Source organism: Desmodus rotundus, chromosome 5 (assembly GCF_022682495.2).
Source record: "Desmodus rotundus isolate HL8 chromosome 5, HLdesRot8A.1, whole genome shotgun sequence".
NCBI lineage: Eukaryota > Metazoa > Chordata > Mammalia > Chiroptera > Phyllostomidae > Desmodus > Desmodus rotundus.
In genome coordinates this window covers 84,428,323-84,449,574 of record NC_071391.1, presented here as the reverse complement: position 1 = coordinate 84,449,574, position 21,252 = coordinate 84,428,323, and the positions used below count along the sequence as shown (strand labels likewise).

General features: G+C 40.4%; 1 pseudogene; it reads left to right on the top strand.

The window, feature by feature from the left end:
- Positions 1-19,977: 19,977 nt before the first annotated feature.
- On the top strand, positions 19,978-21,027 carry LOC112314200 (protein FAM118B pseudogene; annotated as a pseudogene).
- The last annotated feature ends 225 nt before the right edge of the window (positions 21,028-21,252 follow it).

The following is a 21,252-nucleotide window of genomic DNA, read 5'->3' as shown; positions in this document are numbered from 1 at the left end:
CAAAATATACTGTCATATCATCACTAAGAATATTTCATTTGAAAGTTGGGGGAAGTTTTATTAGTTTTCTACTGCTTTATATTTACTCATGGATATTCTTAAGCTATTTTTGTTCTATTTTAATGTTTTATTAAGTTACATTTTATATAATTCTTTTCGATCTCACTTTAGACTCTTTTGAACAGCATTATTTTTGTGTGAATGTTCTTTGATAAGAATGTGTTTTATACTTCTAATATTAAATGTTGAATCTCTCTTTTCTTCATCTGTAGCAGTAGGAAATTTTAACAGTGGTAAATTATAACCCATCCCACCATTTTTTGGACATTGTTTCTGTGAGTGCTGACTCTGACTAACATGTAGCTTATAGATGAACAGCATGTTTGTATAAGAATCCTGGAACTAGATTCAGAAGATACAGACTTTGACCTTCAGGCATCTCAGCTCTGGGACATTTGCTGACCTTCAACTGCAGAGCCAGCATGACATAAATTCAGGATGACATGAATCCAGGATGACTAGACCATAGTGATGCACATCGGACTATCACTTGCCTTATCGGAATGCACTGTGCTAGTTGTGCAACTCCCATCCCTTAATCTCTTTGTTCTGTTCCCCCTCCCTCCTTACAAAATCCTCTGCCTCCACTGAGGAGTGGAGATGGGCTTTGTGACTTAAGTCCCCCATCTTCTAGATCACCAGCATCCACAAATAAACCACTTTCCTTTACATCAGCACCTGCCTCTTGAGTATTGGCTTTCGTAGTGGCAGGCAGCCAGACCTGCTTTCAGTTAAACACCTTCATATATTTGAATTGCGTTGGTAATAGTGTTAAATTAGTAGGAAGAATATGTACTTTGCAGTCAGACAGACCTCCATTGAATTGCAATTCTTCCACTAAATAAATAGTAGAGTAAGCCATTTTAGCTTCTCTAAACTTTATGGGAAGTGAGAATATAAACAGGCCATCTTTACAGTATTTTGTGGATTAAATGTTTCAAACATTAACTCGGTATGGGGCACAAAACCCATTCTCTACAAAAATTAATGATGATAATCTAAAAATCTTTATTTTAAAAGATTTTATTTATTTTTAGACAGAGGGGAATGGAGGGAGAAAGAGAGGGAAAGAAACATCAATGTGTTGTTGCCTCTTGTGTGCCCCCTACTGGGGACATGGCCTGCAACCCTGACTGGGAATCAAACCAGTGGTCCTTTGGATTACAAGATGGCACTCAATGAGCCACGCCAGTCAGAGCAATAATTTTAAAATCTTGATGTCTATGACTCACTCTTGATACTTACTATCTAGTACCTCAATTTCTCCTTCCACAAGTCTATAAGGTTTGTCCTTTATCAAAGTGAATGTTAATCAAACTTACATTACTTTCACAGCTAAGGTTCTTAAGATGATAGTTAATATAGGCTTTCCATATTTCCTTTTTGCATTTCTAGTAATAATCACTGAATTTGATTTGTCACCTCATTGAAGCTACTCATGACAAGGAGATCTTCTAATTGCCAAATCCATGCATTAGTTTTAAGTAATCACATTAACTTTCAATGTCATAACAATTAGGAAAACAGATCAACTCATTAAAATTTTAGCAAAACCAGGTGTAGGTAGATACACTTTGCCTCCTAGCACAAACAAAAGAGGCACAATGACAAACTTAAAAATAAAATATAACCAGAACTGCCAGAAAATTGAACTGTATGGAAGTCTGATAACCAAGGAATTAAAGAAGAAACATTCATTCAGACTGGTAGGAGCGGCAGAGATGGGCAGCCCAGGTGCAGAGGACTCATGGCAAGGCAGTGGCTGGAGGTCCTACATTTGCATACAGATAAACCAGGAGGAACAACTGGGCAGTGAGACAGACCATGCAACCCAGGGTTCAGATGCAGGGAAATAAATCCTCATAACCTTTGCCTGTAAAAATCTGTGGGTGTTGAGGCAGTGGAGGGAGAAACTCCCAGCATCACAGGAGAGTTCATTGGAAAGACCCACAGGGTTCCAGAATGTACACAAACCCACCCACCTGGGCATCAGCACTACAAGGGCCTAATTTACTTCTGGGTAGCGGAGCAAGTGACTGAAAACCGGCAGAGAGCGGAACAAGCAGCATTGTTCCCTCTCAGACCCCACCCACAAATAGCTTCACAATGCAGCAGTGTGGGTTGTCCCACCCTGGTGAACATCTAAGGCTCTGCCCCTTACTATGTAACAGGCATGCCAAGACAATAAAAAATTGGCCCAAATGAAAGAACAGATCAAGCTCCAGAAAAAATACAACTAAGCAATGAAGAGATAGACAACCTATCAGATACACAGTTCAAAACACTGGTAATCAGGATGCTCACAGAATTGGTTGAATATGGTCATAAATTAGATGAATAAGTGAAGGCTATGCTAAGTGAAATAAAGGAAAATGTATAGGGAACCAACAGTGACAGGAAGGAAACCGGGACTCAAATCAATGGTGTGGACCAGAAGGAAGAAATAAACACCCAACCAGAAAAGAATGAAGAAACAAGAATTCAAAAAAATGAGGAGAGGCTTAGGAACCTCCAGGACACCTTTAAATGTTCCAACATCCAAATCATAGGGGTACCGGAAGGAGAAGAGGAAGAGCAAGAAATTGAAAACTTATTTGAAAACATAATGAAGAAGAACTTCTTAAGTTCCTAAGACTTTCCTAAGTCAAAGGAAATAGACTTCCAGGAATTTCAGGAAACCCAAAGACCCCCAAAAAAGTTGGACCCAAGGAGGAACACACCAAGGCACATCATAATTACATTAGCTAAGGTTAAAGATAAGGAGAGAATCTTAGAAGCAGCGAGAGAAAAGGGGACAGTTACCTACAAAGGAGTTCCCATAAGACTGTCAGCTGATTTCTCAAAAGAAACCTTGCAGGCAAGAAAGGGCTGGAAAGACGTATTCCAAGTCATGAAAGGCAAGGACCTACATCCAAGATTACTGTATCCAGCAAAGCTATCATTTAGAATGGAAGGGCAAATAAAGTGCTTCCCAGATAAGGTCAAGTTAAAGGAGTTCATAATCACCAAGCCCTTATTCTATGAAACATTAAAGAGACTTATGTAAGAAAAAGAAGATTATCACAAATATGAACAGTAAAATGACAACAAACTCACAACTATCAACAACTGAACCTAAAACAAAAACAAAAACAAACTAAGGAAACAACTAGTACAGGAACAGAATCATAGAAATGGAGATCACATGGAGGGTTATCAACAGGGGAGTGAGAGGGGGAAAGAGGGGGAAAAGGTACAGAGAATAAGTAGCATAAATGGTAGGTAGAAGATAGACAGGGGAGGTTAAGAATAGTATAGGAGATGTAGAAGCCAAAGAACTTATTTGTATGACCCACGGGCATGAAGTAAAGAGGGGGAATGTGGGTGGGAAGGGATGTGCAGGGCAGAGGGCATAAAGGGGGTGGGGGAAATGAGACAACTGTAATAGCATAATTAATAGAATATATTAAAAAAAATCACTCAAGAATCCCTAAGAAGTTCAAAATAGAGCATCAAGATACAGAAAGATATTATTTCTAAAGTAAAAATGGAATATTTATACTATTATGTTTGATAATATTTATTGAACTTCATAATCTTCAGTATTATAAAGTGAAAAATTTACAAATATTATATCTTGATAATGTATAAGGGTGAATTTTTAAAAAGAGCTTTATATGCAGTAAAACAGTTCATAACACTATAAGAAGTAATTCATTTTAACCAGTCACCCTATTTAAAGTGATTGGATCAGAATTATGATTATTTTCAAATACTAGGTTAATGGGTAGTATTATCTTGCATTTGATAATGCTAAATTTGTTCATAAATCATGTCCAATTCACTAATTAGGTAGGGAAATGAGTGCACATATGTTCTATGCCATTGCAGTCCCATATTAATTTTTCTTTATGATGTATTCCAATGCAGACATATTACAATTTAACCTAAAATGATTAAAGTTTTCAAGATGCAATACATTCACCAGTTGTGTGTATTGTTGAGAGCTAGGAAAGAGGGCTAGCCAATTATAAGCATTGCTAAACAGAAAACCTCTTGAAGGTCACCAGAATAGATAGGGGAGAGAAACAACATTGTCGGCCAAAGTAAGGGTAAACAATACGATTTGCAGAGGGCTTATTCTGAGTCAGGGTCAGTTAGAGGGCCATGAAACTTTGGGTGCCAGACTCAGTCTCAGGTCTGGACCCTTATCTTTAAACTGAGGGTACAAATTAAGTGGGACAGACAGGTGGTTCTTATCAACAGGAGACAGACAGATAGTTCCTCCTGACCCCAGAGCTATGCAGAGATAACCGCCACATCTGCTTCTGTGTCCTTGCTTGCTTGCTCGAGGCTATAAAACTGATGGGCTGTAAGCGCTAGGCGCGGCTCTCATCGGAGAGTCCGCCCCTGCGCAGGTAAAAACTTTGTTTGGCCAATAAACCATCTATAAATCTCTTAAGAGTCTGAGTCCGTCAGTTCCTGGAACGAGAGATCTCGCTTTCGCATATAACATGTATGTAGTGTGTGCACATGTGTGTATACATATATATAAATAGAGAGAGAGAGAGAGAGAGAGAGAGAGCCTCTCAAAGGGCATTTATAAAAGTGGTGTTGGGCACAGTGGGTATAATTAATGGTTCTGTGCAACTTGTAAGAGTAGTTATATTCTCAAATGCTTCTATCCAATAGCTTTGAAAAAGATGACTTTAAAACAGAACCAAAACTATTCTTAAAATTCCCCCATTTCTAAATTTTAGACTGTCCAGGTTAAGTTGTATAGTATCTTTAATAGACCATCTTGAATGACTAGCAGCATAAAGCTATGTATAAAACTCTACAATTGCAGTGCTCTATTTATTTTATGTACCATATAATGCTACTTGTTAATACATTTTTTACACATCTAAATCCATGAAAGTGTTGAGTGGCATAGAATCTCAAAACCTTTTCTACAATAATTTTAGGTTCATTTAGATTATAATTTGTATCATTCACAAGGACATGTCATGAAGGATATAGAATCAATACATATATATTATGTATCTATATAAGGACATTGGTTGAATGTGCAGTCATTTGTTTTTAGAGCAAACCCTTTAATACCTGGAAGAAATAGACAAATAAAATCCTGTATTTCTAATATACACATGATTTAAATGCATACATAATAACAGTCATATAAATTTTATGTTTTGCTAAATCTGACTGACCAATTATAATGCCTTTCTGGGAAATAGAGTCATTCATTTTGAGTTAAATTTTTATTGATGTCCATTGAATAAATGGCTAAAATAAACAATTGTCAATATGGAAGAATGGAAAATATACATTTGTAAAGTCATGAAATTTTTTTCTTATTTGTGGGGAACCGTTCCAAGCGTGGGAAATGTGGCTCAGCCCCCACTCGGAAAAGCCAGTGGGGCGCGAGGTTGGCAGTCAGGACCCACGTCCATGGATAGGTTCTCCCGTGGGGAATCAGGCCTGCATTGTACCTAGACTGCTAGGAGACTTGCTCTTGCTAAAACCCCCTCATCCTGAGGCAAGCAAATGTTTACTGAGTATCTTTATCTTCCTAAAATCTGGGTCTGTAGTCCGTGTGTATTTGTATATTGCGGCCACAACAGCAGATCCTGTGGGCCGGGATCTGCATCATCTGGTGCATCCGCGTCACTTATTGAATGTACAGGATCCATAAAGAAACACAGTCAAATTTATATGATAATATGTGTATAATACTGTCTGCTAGATGTCTTTGAAATGTACAAAAAAAGATATCAGGGTTTATAGGGCTGGGGTGGGGAATCACTTGACCCAATCTCAGGAATTATACCGTATTTTGCTGTGTATAACGTGCACCCACGTTTTTGGCCCAAACATTCAGGATAAAAAATCTTTCATTTTAATTTTTAATTAATTAATTAATTAATTTTTAGAAACAAAACTGATTGTCATATTTCAGGGTATTATTTTCATACGGATATCATTATTGCTTTTAAAAATTACACTTTTAACACATAAGCATAAATGAAACAATTAAAAACACTTATTTAGATACAGAATTAGTAGTACCCATGTATAATGCACATCCATATTTTTAACTCAGAAATTTGGGCAAAAAAAGTGTGCATTATAGACGGCAAAATACAGTAAGTTCTTAGAGACTTATGCTCCAGTCAGGTCTCTTAATCTCTTTGTCTCTTTCTCCCTTCCTCTCTCCCTCTTGCTCCCCTTTTCCTAATTGAGAAGCTGTATCAATGACTGGGGTTGTAATAATGCTCATCCCTTTCTTGATAATAGTATTGCCTTAAGTTTACCGAAAGCAAATAGCATGTACTCTGTCTTCACTAACTTAAATCCAAAATAATCATAAGTACTAGAATGCTAAACTTGGATGAAACAGAAAACAATTTAGAAGAGCATAATGGAATACACTTGAAGAGTTACACTTGTTCAAATTCAATTTTATTAGAAGTATCAATAATTGGGTGTTACAGGAAGACAAATCTGATGGGTATGTGAAAGTGCTTTCTAATTCTCACATCTGTCATCAAGAGTGGATTGCAATAGTAGCAAACATTTTTGTACTGTTTGCTAAGAGCGAGACATTGTTCCAAGTGACTTGATTGTATTAACTTATTTAAAACTGGCAAGTGCTTAAGAAGTAGGTTTTTAAGATTTCATCTATATTTAGCCAGTTAGGAAACAGTATGGGAGGGACAAAGTAATCTGTCAAGGCCACACAATTGCAACATTGAGATTTACCCCATTTAATTCACTCAAGAGTTTCTACTTGATGTGTTTATGCTAATTAGATGAACCCTGGCTAGGTTTATCAGAACAATAATTATGGTAAAAATAATATTCAGCCTGTGCTAGGCACTGTTACATCTTTACAAGAATCACCCAACTTAATTCTCACAATATAACTATTGTATAATTTCTTGTTTTAACCTCATATTACTTTATTATGTTTGGATAAAGTAACTTACCTAATACCAAATTGTTGATGAGCAGCAGAATATGTTTTTCAATTGTATACTTCACAATCCAAGGTCATAATCATTAACATCAACTTCTTAAAACCCCCAAATTTTGGGTTTTTAAAAAATTGCAGTTATTTATGCAAGGTAGGGGCACTGTAAAATATATTTAAATGTCTGACATTGATTAATTGCCCAACATAGCTTTTCCGCACTTCAAGATTTCTCAGTGGTTCACCTAGACTGCCTTTGGAATTATGCTCATTTATAGCTTTAATAATAAGTGATTCAATGAATCAAAAAAAGATCAGAAAGCAGGGACATTATAGACATTGGTAGTATTTGCAGCAGATAGAAAAGAAATGGGAAAGGGTGAATTTTGAAGAAAATTTCTAGTGCTATGTTGCATGGTTCCTGATAAAATGCTGATTCTGAAGATGAAACTCCAAACTCACTGGAATCAATGAGTTTTATCTCTATGCAGTAACTCTAGATGCAATAAGTTGAAGCATAGAATCTTAGAACATTTTCTACAAAGGTTTTAGGAAAACAGCGATGATGAACTCAATTGTTTGAAGCACCAAAACAATTATTTTAAAGGAGGATTGTGGTAAGCTGGTGGGAAAACCTCACCTCCAACACTCTCTGCAGTCCAGACACTTACCTGCGAACACATAACGATGGCTGACACTTTTAATTTACATTCCAAATCTTATGGAAGGCCTTCTCTGGAAAAATCTAACAGAGTACTACTGGCAAAGAGAGATATTCTGCCAAGTTCAATACAGTGTAAAGAATAAAAAAAGAGTAGAAACAAATGATGGTTACCTACCTTTATATCTGTTCATAGTCGTATCCATATCTACCCCAAACCCTATCCATATTCATATGCATATCAGCATCTATTGCACTTCCAGGTCTAGATCTATGCCCAGCACATGGTCCTAGCATTGTGAATTTGTCTTTCTCATACATGATTCCTTCTTTGGGAATTTTATATTTGATAGAAGCTCATTTACTCTCAGCAAAGGATACAACTATTCAAATATTGGTACAGCCACCTTTTCTTTTAATAGTACAATTACTGCCATCTTGAAATGACCATGAATTAATTATTTGCTATTCATAAACCCTGATATTATTAGGGAATGCATGATTTATTCTCACAGAGAAGGCATTAACTTAAAAATCTACTTGTTCCTGTGTGTTTTTTCTATTCATTTTGAAATTAAATGGATTAATAGATAATTTAAATAGATAATTCAATTAAATAGATTTCAACAGATAAGTCTCTGTATACCATTTGGGTCATTTTTAAGAACTGTATAACCAAAGTATAATTGTAAGATAATTCATATCCAAAATCTCACTGTTAAGTAAGGAGAAATCAGAGGAGAATGCGCGCTACAATCCAGTTTATCTCAGACATAGCATACCACGGAGAAGAGGAAAGGGCAGTGGAGTTTGATTCATAGCAGTAATGACACTAACTTTAATGGCTGCTTTTTAGTATCTAGACAATTCACCAAGCCATTCCTCATGAATTCTCTTATTTAACAATCACAAAATCTTGAGATTTTGGTAATGTTTTCACTTTTATTCATAAGTAAAGCCCTCTCTTTCTCCTCTATCTTTTGCCACTCTTCATGTCTTCTCCCCCCAATCTCATTGTAAGCAGTAATATGCTAATAGCCTTTTTATTTAAAACTATAGCTTTTACATTAATTATTTTAAATAGAGAAAGTTAAAAATATTGTAATCAGCTTATGGGCATATATATAGTGAATACATGTACATATATATATATACACATATGTGTGTATATATAAGTACATATTATATACATTTAAACAGCCTTTTGAGATAGTATATATTGCTTGATATAGTATAGATCCAGCCATTCTTGATTCTCAAATCTTCCATCAATAATGACACCTCACTGGTGAAAGTTGATAGATAAATATATTTACACAAAGAGATGGTTTAAAGATTTCTATTACATTAAGCTGTAAAATTGTACATTACTTTCCATTGTGTTTTTAAAAGTCTTTAAATTTAAAAAAATATATTTTATTGATTATGCTATTACAGTCGTCCCATTTTTTTCTCCCCTTTATTCCCCTCTGCCCTGCACTTCCCCTCCCAACAGCATTCCCCATCCCCACCCAGTATATGTCCCTGGGTCATACATGTAAGTTCTTTGGCTTCTCCACTTATACTATTTTTAAGCTCCCCCTGTCTATTTTATGCCTAGCAATTATGCTTCTTATTTCCTGTACCTTTTCCCCTATTCTCCTCCACCCCTATCCCCACTGATAACCCTCCATGTGATCTCCATTTCTGTGAGTTTGTTCCTGTTCTAGTTGTTTCCTTAGTTTGTTTTTGTTTTAGGTTCAGTTGTTGATAGTTGTGAGTTTGTTGTCATTTTACTGTTCATATTTGTGATAATCTTCTTTTTCTTACATAAGTCTCTTTAATGTTTCATAGAATAAGGGCTTGGTTATGAACTCCTTTAACTTCACCTTATCTGGGAAGCACTTGATCTGCCCTTCTATTTTAAATGTTAGCTTTGCTGGATACAGTAATCTTGGATGTAAGTCCTTGCCTTTCATGACTTTGAATACGTCTTTCCAGCACCTCCTTGCCTGCAAGGTCTCTTTTGAGAAATCAGCTGAAAGTCTTATGGGAACTCCTTTGTAGGTAACTGTCTCCTTTTCTCTTGCTGCTTTTAAGATTCTCTCCTTATCTTTAATCTTGGGTAATGTAATTATGATGAGCCTTGGTGTGTGCTTCCTTGGGTCCAACTTCTTTGGGACTCTCTGAGCTTCCTGGACTTCCTGGAAATCTATTTTCTTTGCCAGATTGGGGAAGTTCTCCATTATTTTTTCAAATAATTTTTCAATTTTTTGCTCTTCCTCTTCTTCTGGCACCCGTAAGATTTGGATGTTGGAACGTTTAAAGTTGTTCCACAGGTTCCTAAGCCTCTCCTAATTTTTTTGAATTCCTGTTTCTTTATTCTGTTCTGGTTGAGTGTTAATTTCTTCCTTCTGGTCCAAACTGTTGATTTGAATCCTGGTTTCCTTCCCTTCCCTGTCGGTTCCCTGTGCATTTTTCTTTATTTCACTGTGTGTAGCCTTCACTTTTTCCTCTATTTTGTGACCATACTCAACCATCTGTGAGCATCCTGATTACCAGTGTTTTGAACTGTGCATCTGATAGGTTGGCTATCTATTCATCACATAGTTGTACTTTGTCTGGAGCTTTAATCTGTTTCATTTGGGTCATATATTTTTGTCTTGGGCATGCCTGTTATGTAGTAAGGGGTGGAGCCTTAGATATTCACCAAGATGGGGCAAACCACTGTCATTATGTTATGACACTGTATGTGGGGGAGGGGTCCTACAGGAAACAATGATGCTTGGTCAGCTCTTGGCTGGTTTTCAGTCACTTCTTCTGCTACCCACAAGCAAATTGGGTCCTTCTGGTGTTGATTACCAGGTGGGTGGGTTTGTGTACATTCTAGAACCCTGTGGGTCTCTCCAGAGAACTCTCCTATGAGGCTGGGAGTTTCTCCCACCGCCTCAACCCCCTCAGGTTTTTACAGCCAGAAGTTTTGAGGCTTTATTTCCCTGTGCTGGAAACCTGGATTACACAGTCTCTCTGGCTCCCCAGTAGTTCCTCCAGGCTTAGCTGCACTCAAATGTAGTACTGCCTGCACCACCAGCCACCACCTTGCTCTGATTCCTCTCTACCCTTGCTGCCCGTCTCTACCCCTTCTACCAGATGAAAGTTTATTCTTTAACTCCTTGGTTGTTAGACTTCCATACAGTTCAATTTTTTGGCAGGCCTCGTTATTTTTTGTTTTTAAATTTGTTGTTGTTCTTCTTTTGGTTGCACAGTGTATCTAACTACACCTCCATCTTGGCCAGAAGTTAAGTCATGATTTTTAAAACATACAACAGCCTCTGAGGAGTGTTTCACCTAGTGAAAAACAAAATGGTAAAATGTGATTGGGATTGTATGTGGAAAAGGGTGAAGGGAGAATAGGGGTTATAGATGAGGAACTATTGAGTGGTAAGGGAAAAATGACCAACATGTTGTAGCATCCTATCACTAGGAGTACTCTACTGGAATGATTTCCATAACTAGTCCTGGTTCTTGACATAATATTGACCCAATAACTGTGAAATGTGAAAAGTAGGGAAAATGTTGTGATTATTTTATGATGAAATGATTGTCCTTTAATCTGAGCTTACATATATTTTAAGTACCAACCACATTTAGGGTGAGAGGAAATGTTGATTTTTGTGATGGCTTAAAATATAAGGGCTCTACTTAACAAACAATACATTTCAACACACTTTATTTTCTTCTTTTTCTTAATTTTTAACTTTTCCTAAAAATATTATCTGAAGGAAATTTAGATTGCAAGATTCTAAACTGTTTCCTGATATATTTTTACAGTAATCTTATTTAGTTTTCCCTGTAGTGAAATGTCTTTGCTAATCACTGATGATACTGTTACCAAACCAAGAAAACGGAGGTTAGACTGACTGCCACCACAAAAGCCAAATTGTGAGGCAAGGGAAGACCTTTTTTAAGGTGCTGCACAACCTGGGAGAATGCTGGCCACCCACCTCAAAGCCCATCTTGTCCAGAGTTCCTGCTCCAATTGAAAGTACAGTCCTTTGGATCCTGCAGGCAGCTGCTAAGCAGTCAGAGTGCCCTTCCAGGTTGCATAGCTTGTTCCCAGCTGCTGTTCATTTCCTGCTCCCTTCTGAAGCCTGTGTGCTGAGCCTGCATGGCCATGGGCCATGCAGCTGCTAGGGCCACAAGGTCATATACTCCCACACAAGAGAGAGCATATGAATGCACTGTGAGCCCACCACCAAGTGGAGGCCATGGGCCACATGGCTGCTAAGGCTACGTGGCCCATGGAGAGAATAGGTAAATGCACCATGTGAGTCCAGTCACGAGTAAGCCAGCCACAGCAAGAGAGAGAGTTTCTTTACTCTCCTGAAATTAGATTAGCTTGGGTGTGTGATGTATCAGGTGCTTTCTCAAAACGACCAAAGTTCCCAAACTTCCCTGTGCTCAATGTAAGAACCTCCACTTGCTGCCATCTTGGCCAGTGGGCAGAGACTTCCCAGTGCTCTGGACAGACTATCTACCGGTAACAATATTTGCTACAAGGATATCAGTAAATATAGACCTTAATTTCCATCACATTTCTGGCCTTTAATTCAGTGATTTATCATCATAATACAGTTCTCACAGCCTCAGTTACTTAAATCTATCATGTGGGTAAAATGTTCTTACCTATTCCAAATATTTGTTAAGAAATGTATATGGACATTGTACAGAAACAAAGAAGAATTAGATATGCATTCTTCTCTCATTGAAAAATCATTTATTTTAAGGAAAAAATCAGAGTGGGGAAGAAAAGATGAGTTAAAAGTTTATATCTTTAATCTAATGCCTACCAGCTGTATTAATTTAAACAATTTATTGGTTGTGTCTGAGCTGTAATTTCTTCCATTGTAAATCAGGGAAAATGGACTGTGGTCATTTAGCTTTTTACCTGAAAAATAAGTTTAAAAGCTATATGGTTATATCCTGAAATATATTTCAGTTAGCTGTAAATAAGATCCACCTTTAACTTTTGAGTTTAATAGTATGGTAAAAAATAACTCCTTCTGAACAATAGTGTTTACATAGACTAAATTTCCTTAACAATTGGAATTTCTTTACATTTTTATGATTTCTGAGAACACTGTTTCAAGAACACAATTTTGGTTTTGAAAAAGAATGTGTTCTGATGCATTAACGTTCTGCCACCACCTAATTCATTAATTTGACAGCTATTTATTGAGGATCTCCTACAGGGTGTGCAATGCATAATGGCACTGGTAATAAATTAGTGATTTCCCAGCATTACCTTCACAAAGCTTTGTTTCCAAAGGAGAGAGAGATACTTAATAATCATATACATAAATGTTAAATTACAATTAAATAAATTAAAGTTTCAGCTTCACATCTATCAAGAAATATATTATAGGAGTCAGTAAAACAAGTTAATACAAATCCTCATAACGATACAACTGTCATAAAAACAAGTTTAAAAGCATACATCTTCCCTCATTTACTGAAATGAAAGACATCTAAATCCCCCATTACACAACATGATACTCTGCTTATTTAAAGATAAGTGCAACCGCCCCCCCCCCAAGCTTTTTACAAAAGGAAAAATACTTTTCATACTGTCCTCTGTGATCTTGGGTAATTGAATGGTAAAAATGTTCTAAAAGTTGCCTAAAATATTGGATCATTTAACGTATCTGAATGAATGTAGAAATCTGAGATTTTGAAGTAGTTTGTATGTTTATGGGAACATCAGTAGTTCACAGGTGCACTGTGAACAGTGCACAGGTGCAAGGTTTCTATTCAACGCGCTGAAGACAGTGAGAGGGTAAGCAGGTGCTCACTAGAAAGTGGGACATAGTACCTTACAGTCTCAGACCTGGCTCTGTCGTGAACGTGATCAAGTTGTTTAATTTCTCCCAGGATCTTGTGTCCTCTAATATGAAGATGAAATCGCATGTTTTACCTACATAGAGGGATTTTCTTAAGTCATATTCAAATAACTTTTGCACTAATAAGCTCTAATTCTACTCATGTTGTACAACATTAACATGGGTCTCAGTTACGCAGAGTGGTCACTGGGTTCCATGGGGTGTCTGTTCTCATTCATAGAATAAATTAACATTTAGAAACTTAAAAATTGTACTATAAAGTGCAGAGAGAGCTATGTCTTGGTTCAATATTGCTGCTGCAACATATTACCACAAACTTAGTGGTTTAAACATTATAAATATGTGATCTTGCAGTCTGCAGTACTGAAGTCCAAAATGGGCTTGACTGGGTTGAAATCAAGGTACCAGCCAGGCTGCATTCCTTCTGGAGTCACAAGGAGTGAATCTGCTTCTTGCCTTTTGCAGCTTTTAGAAGCTTCTTGCCATTTTTTGGCTTGTGGCTTCTTCCATCTTCAAGCCAGTGATGGTGTCACCCTGACCTCTACTTCCATTATCACATACCCACCCCCCGACTTTTGGCATTTATTTATTTATTTATTTATTTATTTAAATTTTATTTTTCAGAGAGAGGGGAGGAGAGGGTGGGAGACAGGGAGAGAAACATAGACCTGAGAGAAACATGGATCAGTTGCTTTCTGTATGTGCCCTCACCTGGGACTGAACCTGCAACTCAGGCATCTGCCCTGACCAGGAATATAACCAGTGACCTTTCTGTTTGCAAGATGATGTCCAATCACCTGAGCCACACTGGCTGGGGCCAGCTTTCCTCTTAATAAGGACTCTTGTGATTACTACTTTGGGCCCATCAGATAATTTAAGGTAGTTTATTCTTTTCGAGAACTTAATCACAGTGGGAAATATTCTATTTTTACATTGGTATATCAAGAAATGAAGCTGAAAATATCTAAAATTATTTAACAACTAATTACTTACCCAATCACCCTGCAATTCCACTACTCAATATATTTCCAATACAAATATGTATATACATTTACAAAAGTTTTAAAATTTCAATGGCGGTATTATTCATAAAACACCCACCTTGAAAAAAAAGTTCAACAGTAGAATGGATAGGTAAACTGAGGTATATCCATAAAATATACTCCTACATAGCAAAGAAAGTTCCATATTACTGCTGCAATAGTGCAGACATAATTTAACTCAAAGAAGCCAGAGGCAGAATATTATTATTATATGAATCCACTTATGGCTTTTGCATTGTGAGCTTCTCACTCTGAAGCATGAGGAGTGGCATTGGAGTCAGGACAAATGTGTGTCTTTCAACACTGCCATCTCCAGAAGAGTGTCACAGAGGAGCCCCAATAGTTCCCTACTGGAACAGGGTAGAGGACAGCAAAGAAAGGGTACAAGTAAACTGAGCCCCTCACTTTGTCAGACTGCGCATGGGACAGTTATGTTGTAACTGAGTATGGTGTGGGGTGCAGGGTGAGCAGTTGGCAACCCAGAGGGGCCCTTGAAAGCTCTTGTCTGAGGAGGAAGCTCGAGTAGGAAACCCTAGGCAGTGACTCCTTTCCTGATGATAGAGCTCAATAGAACTTTAAATCCTGGTAACCAGGCAACCTTTTCTAGAGAGGCTCTTATTTAGCTTGCTTAGCTGGAGAAGGTCAAGAGAGCAGGATGTTAAGTTGTTGCATCCACACGTCTCAAGGCCGTGGTCTGAAGACAGCTCACATTGACAGGCTCTTTAGATGTTGCAGACTTTGGGTCAGATCTCACACCAAAAGCCTCTGGCCATTTTCCTGAGGAGACCCAAGGGTAACAAACACATGGAGGCCCAGGTGGTCCAGTTCAGGCCAGCCACCACTCTGATCCCACCTGGGCAACTCTATGTCTTGTCTGTGCATGTGTGTGTGAGGAAGAAAAGAGGTTCACATAGGGAGGGCCTGTCCTGAGCAGGAGCAGGCTGAGGAGGGTTCTGAAGCCTGGTGATCTGGTTGTGTTCATGTTCACATTCCAGGTCAAGGCTGGCTGGGTGAACCTGGATTGTGGGGTGGATCCCTCTGCCTGAGGTTTATCCTGATCCCTGGATGTGAATTTCATTTTCCTTGGTGGAGGTCTGTGCAGACACAGGTCTGGGCCTGAGCTGGGAGCAGAGATCAAAAGGAAGCAGCAACGATGAATTGACAGGGCTCTGATGCCTCCGGTCTGGTTGCCAGTCACTGTCATTGCAGAGCTCTAACGAGGACATCAGCGAGGAGATAGTGTAGAGGGACAGCTATCTGTGCCACTTAGGGACAGGTGCGCCAGGCCACCAACAGGCCAGTGCAGGTCCTGCAACCACCCGCAAAGATTCGCTTACGGCTTTTGCTTGGTGAGTTTCTCATTTCTACCTGAAACATGAAGGGCGGTGATGGGGTCAAGACAAATGTGTGTCCCCTAACATTGCCATCCCAAGAAGAGTGTCACAGAGGAGCCCCAGTGATTCCCTACTGGAACGGGGTAAAGGAGAGCAAAGAAAAGTCACAAGTAAACTGAGCCCCTCACTTTGTCAGAGTGCATATGGGCAGTTATGCTGTAACTGTGTATGGTGTGGGGTGCAGGGTGAGTGGTCACAAACCAGAAGGGCTCTTGGGGAGCTGATGTCTGGGGAGGAAGCCCAGGCAGGGGACCACAGGCAGTGACCTCTCTTCTAATGATAGACCTCAACAGAGCTTGGAACCCTGGTCACCACATTCTAAATAAGGCCTGAACCAGCTCACTTGGCTGGAAAGGCTGGCTAGAACAAGATGTTAATTTGTTAAATCCCCCTGTCACAATGCTGTGGCCTCAGGGAAGCCTGCAAAGACAGCCTCTTTAGACATCACAGATGCTGGGTAAAATCTCACTGCGAAATCCTTTGATTTCCCAGACAGACCCAAAGGAAACATAAAGAAGCCCAGGGTGATCCACTTCAGGCCAGGCCACCACTCTGATCCCACCTGGGCATCTCTGTGCCCCTCCCAGTGTGTGTGGAGTAGGAAGCTTTCCCACATGGAGCATCTGCCCTGAAAAAGAGCAGGCTGAGGAGGTGTCAGAAGCCTGGTGGGCTGCTTATAATCACACCACAGGTCAAGGCTGGCTGGGTGGATGTGAAGTGTGGGGCAGTGCCTTCTGCCTGAGGGTACCCTGAGCCCTGAAGGAGAATCCCTTGTCCCCCAGGTGGAAGCCTGTGTAGACACAGTGCTGGGGCTGATCTGGGAGCTGAAGGTCAAATGAACAGAAGAAGCAGTGAAGACAGCCCTGCAGGGCTCTGATGCCTGCAGATGGGCTAATGGTGATTCTCATTGCAGAGCTCCACTCAGGACTTCCTCCAGGAAATGGTCAGTGTAGACATCACTCCATCCTCCTAGTGAACTGCAGGTGTGTCACACAACCCACAAGGGCCAGTGAAGGCCTGGGCTGATTGATTGTGGTGGCTACTAAGGGGTCTGCAGAAACAGGGCCATGTATAGCTGGGGATGACCCTGACGCTGCCCAGACAGCCTCCCAGGTTCCTGCCCCTGGTCGATGTGCACTTCATCCTGTGCAGTCTTGACCTGGACACTATGTCAACCTCCATGGACTTGGCTTGAGAACCTGGAGCCCTCATTGGAGGTAAAGGCCAGCCATGAGAAGGCAGTGAGGTGGGGTGGCGGTGTTACATGGAGAGCATGTAGGGAGGAGCCAGGGCTGGACACACAGAACAGAAACCTGAAGGCTGGCATTGGGCCAGGAACAAAGTCTGCCTTCACATCACCCATCTGGAGGACTGCAGGCAGGGAAGATGTCCTGTGGTGCATCCTGGATTGCGGCTTTTCTGGAGGGTTCTGGCTGTTCTCTGTCTCTGGAGGGCACCTAGAAAGGCAGGCACATGGCTAATCTTTTCTCCTCTTCCAGTTCTAGCACAAGCCCAGAAGGCAGAGCTGGCTCCAGCTTCAGCGCCTGCACATCCTCAGGAGCCAGCTCCAGGTGCTGCAACCAGTACAGAAGTAAAGGCTGCTTCCAAACCAGAGGACTGTCCACCTCCAGTAGCCGCTCCAGAGCTGCAGGCAACACCAGCATCCATTCCATCAGCAGGTCTGGAGCAAGAGGCACATGTGGAGTGATGGACTGTTGCAGGGGCCCAGGACCCAGCACTCCTGCAGAGAGAATAGATCATCAGTTGTACCCACAATGGCTCTTGAGTGGTGCTCTGACATCTCACAGGAACAACCACCTGCCAGGTGAACTGTCACCTGCACCTGCGCTGGATACTGTGCGAAACCGGGTGATGGCCCAGGGTCCAGCACCCCATCTGCGAGAACCATCCTCTGCACCAGCAATGGCTTCTGCAAAACCAGGTGCTGGCAGTTTACGCAGAACCCACTCTCAGAGAACCTTCACCTGCACCCGCACCCAAGAGCTGGCAAATTAACAACTCCCCCTGCAGGCAGAACCATCACCTGCGCCTACACTGGATTTTGCAGGAGGCCAGAACTGGCACATTACCCACCACCCCTGAAAGAAGGGCTGGTTTTAGAAAATTCCTCAGTGTCAGTTACAGAGCCTTTTGTTTCACCTGCTCTCCCACCAGAGGACTTCCTTCCCCCTCCCTTTCAGCACTTTGTTTTTGGTGTTATTTATAGTTTATATTTTTATTTTAAGCATCATATATTTTAAATTATTTCAGGTTGTAAATTACATATCATGAACTGTTTTTGTCTTAAATTGTGCAAGTCGTGAGTGTTATGTACATTCACAAGGCTGTGCAAATATTCCCACAATCTATTTGCAGAATATTTTATCTCTCCAAATGGAAACCTTTTAACAAAAGCATGCACCCCCCATTGCTCCCTTCCCCAGCCCCTGGCAACCTCTAATCTGCTTTCTGTCTGTGTTCCTTTACCTATTCTGGATGTTTCCTAAAAATGGAATCTTACCACAGTTATTTGCCTTTTCCTCACTGCTCATATATTCAAGAAGGAGCTGATTAATTTTTCTGTTTTTATTTGACCTAGCATTTTTGTTATTTTGAAGGGAAATTCTAAGTGAATTGAAGATTAGATATAAAGATAGAAGCCCTTTCAGTTAGTATGTGTGTAATCTCGGCTGTAGAGGCCTCTGTGATTAGTGTGACCCCAGACCCAGGAGCCAGTCAGGAAATGGCTAAATGGCTGGTTCTTCCTGTGCCCAAAGCAAAAACAAGAAAAATGCAGAAAGCTGGAAAGAAAAACTGTAACCTGGAAAGCATTCCTTATAACCCAAGACCAAGAAAGCTTTAACATCCCTGTGATGCAGAAAACTCTTGAAAGCCCGTGTTTTAAAAATGGACAAAGAGCAAACCCATGCACTTCCAATGAGGGGCGATGCATACGCAGGTGCATGGCAGCGATGCCCCGCCTCTTCAGTGGGAACATACAAACCGTAAATACCAGGGAGAGAGCACTGTCACAATCAGACTGATGGGCTTCTAGTCAGGAGGCGATCAGCCCTGGGGACAGAGTGAGAAAGCAGAAGCCCCAGCAGATCCCCTAGAGAGATGTGGGAAAGGCCCCAGCTCTGGGGGAAAGGTGTGCAGAACCCTTCAAACTTGCACAGGTGCTCACCTGCCTTCACCTGGCAGTGCTCATCTTAGGAGGTTACCCCACAGAAATACTTGCACAATTTTTTAACGTTGTATTTTCAGGACTACTCATCAGAGCACTGATGAAATAGCCAGAATTGGAAAAAACAATAATGTTCATGTGGAGAGGTTGGGGTTTTATTCATCCTGGTTCCCAAGGAGATGTGAAGCTGAGCAGCTGTTAAAGTGGGTGTACGGGACTCGATGTGCCAAGTATAAAGACTTCAGTGGTTTTCTTAAGTGAGACATGTGGACCAACCATCTGCATTCAGAATCCTACCTGTTAGACCACATACATGTGATTTCAACGGGCAGGCATGCATATGTATCAATTCATGACAGACAGAAAAAGACAATGAGAAGCAGAGCCTGAGAGACACCTACCACACCACTCATGATGATCACCTTTGAGGGTGAGACTTGCAAATCCATTCTCCCTTAGGTGGTGATTTTATTTTTTATAAGGTGCATTACTTTTATAATTCTAAAAACATTAAAATTGCGTTAGTGTTTTCCCTGTATCACTTATTTATGGAGTAAAGACAATTATTTAGTTTTCAGTTAAAGGTGATTATTACAAGGCCAATAAGGGTTTATTATAGTAAAATAGTGAATTCTAGAGGAATTGAGAATAGAGTTAGAGTGGTGGCGGTTGGAGCAGACACAGAATGGACAGAGGAGGAAGAGCTTCCACTACAGGGAAGGGCAGGAAGTCAGGAAAACCAGTACCTGGAGGAGACAAGAATGGAATTAAGTGTTAGATGCGTCTGACAGAATCTGGATGTCTTCTTCAAGGAGCCAGGCATCTGATATAGACAAGATTTTTGAATTCTTCAGTGATGTGCACCCCCCACCAAAAAGCCAAGATGCTGCTTCCCAGCTTAAAAAGTGAAGGCTGGGGAACTTGTGCTGGTGATTGGATCATGCACTAGTGCTGTAGTTGCACCTCAGGTTCCAGCCCTGAGGTCCTGGAAGGGGTTAATTCAGGCCTGACTGGAGGCCGCCATTGATTTTGCTCTTCTAGAAGATAAAGAGAGCAAAACACTTTGGAAATGTATCCATAAAGACAAGAATTTTATTCATGGTGCCCATGGCCTTATTCAAAAACTCTCTCCTCATATTAGTAATGTTTGAACCATGTTTTTCAAAGATCAGTTGTATGCAGTATTCCATGACTTGGAGTCAAAGATGGAAGACTCTGGAAAACAAGACTCTGTTACTTCAGTCAGTTCTCCACCAGATGGAAAATGGAGCCCTGGCAGTATCCACAAATGTCAGTAGTCTCCTGGAACTGTGTACAGCAGATCAGGGAAAACAGCTTGAATCCCTTGACCTTACTGGTGAAAAAAAGGACCTAGAGTGGGCTTGAGAAACTGAATGTGTTACACATCCATGGCATCTACACCAACCCTTGTGGCATGTCCTTCATCCAGCTGGGCATCAGATGTGCTCAGGAACACTCAAGTTATGAGAGGGATTCAGAAACTCTGAAAACAAATCACTTCTTTTCCTGGGCTGAGGCTGGACTGTGAATGACATCACTTTCCAAGCCCTTTTTCTGGAGGTTGTCAGGCATAAATTTGACTTAGAACATTTCATGCTTGTTCAGAGAGGGGGTGTAGATGAGCTCAAGAAGTTTCAAATAGACATGGGGGACAAAGGGATTTTCTTTGTCCCTTATGGAAATGAATATGCTGATCTCCCAGAATATTTCAAGTGACTGACCAGTGAGATCTCCACAAGGGGCAGTAGATCAGCAGGGATGGTGAGAGGATGTCAGCTAAATGGCTTGTGTGCAGCACACAGTGAAATGAGAGACCATAGTACTTGAGAGTGCTACGGAAGTTACCACCATTAGACCAAACTCTAAGGCCCTACCATGGACAGTGTTTACCAGTCAATTTGTAAGAACCCAACACAACTCTTAGGAAGAACCAAAACCCAGAAGGTGAAGGTTGGAGCTACGTAGAGTTGCGGGGTGGGGGTGTTCCAATTTAATTCTTCATGCCAGAGGTTCTTGGTCTTACGTGGCCTGATTCAGTTCAAGAATACCCAA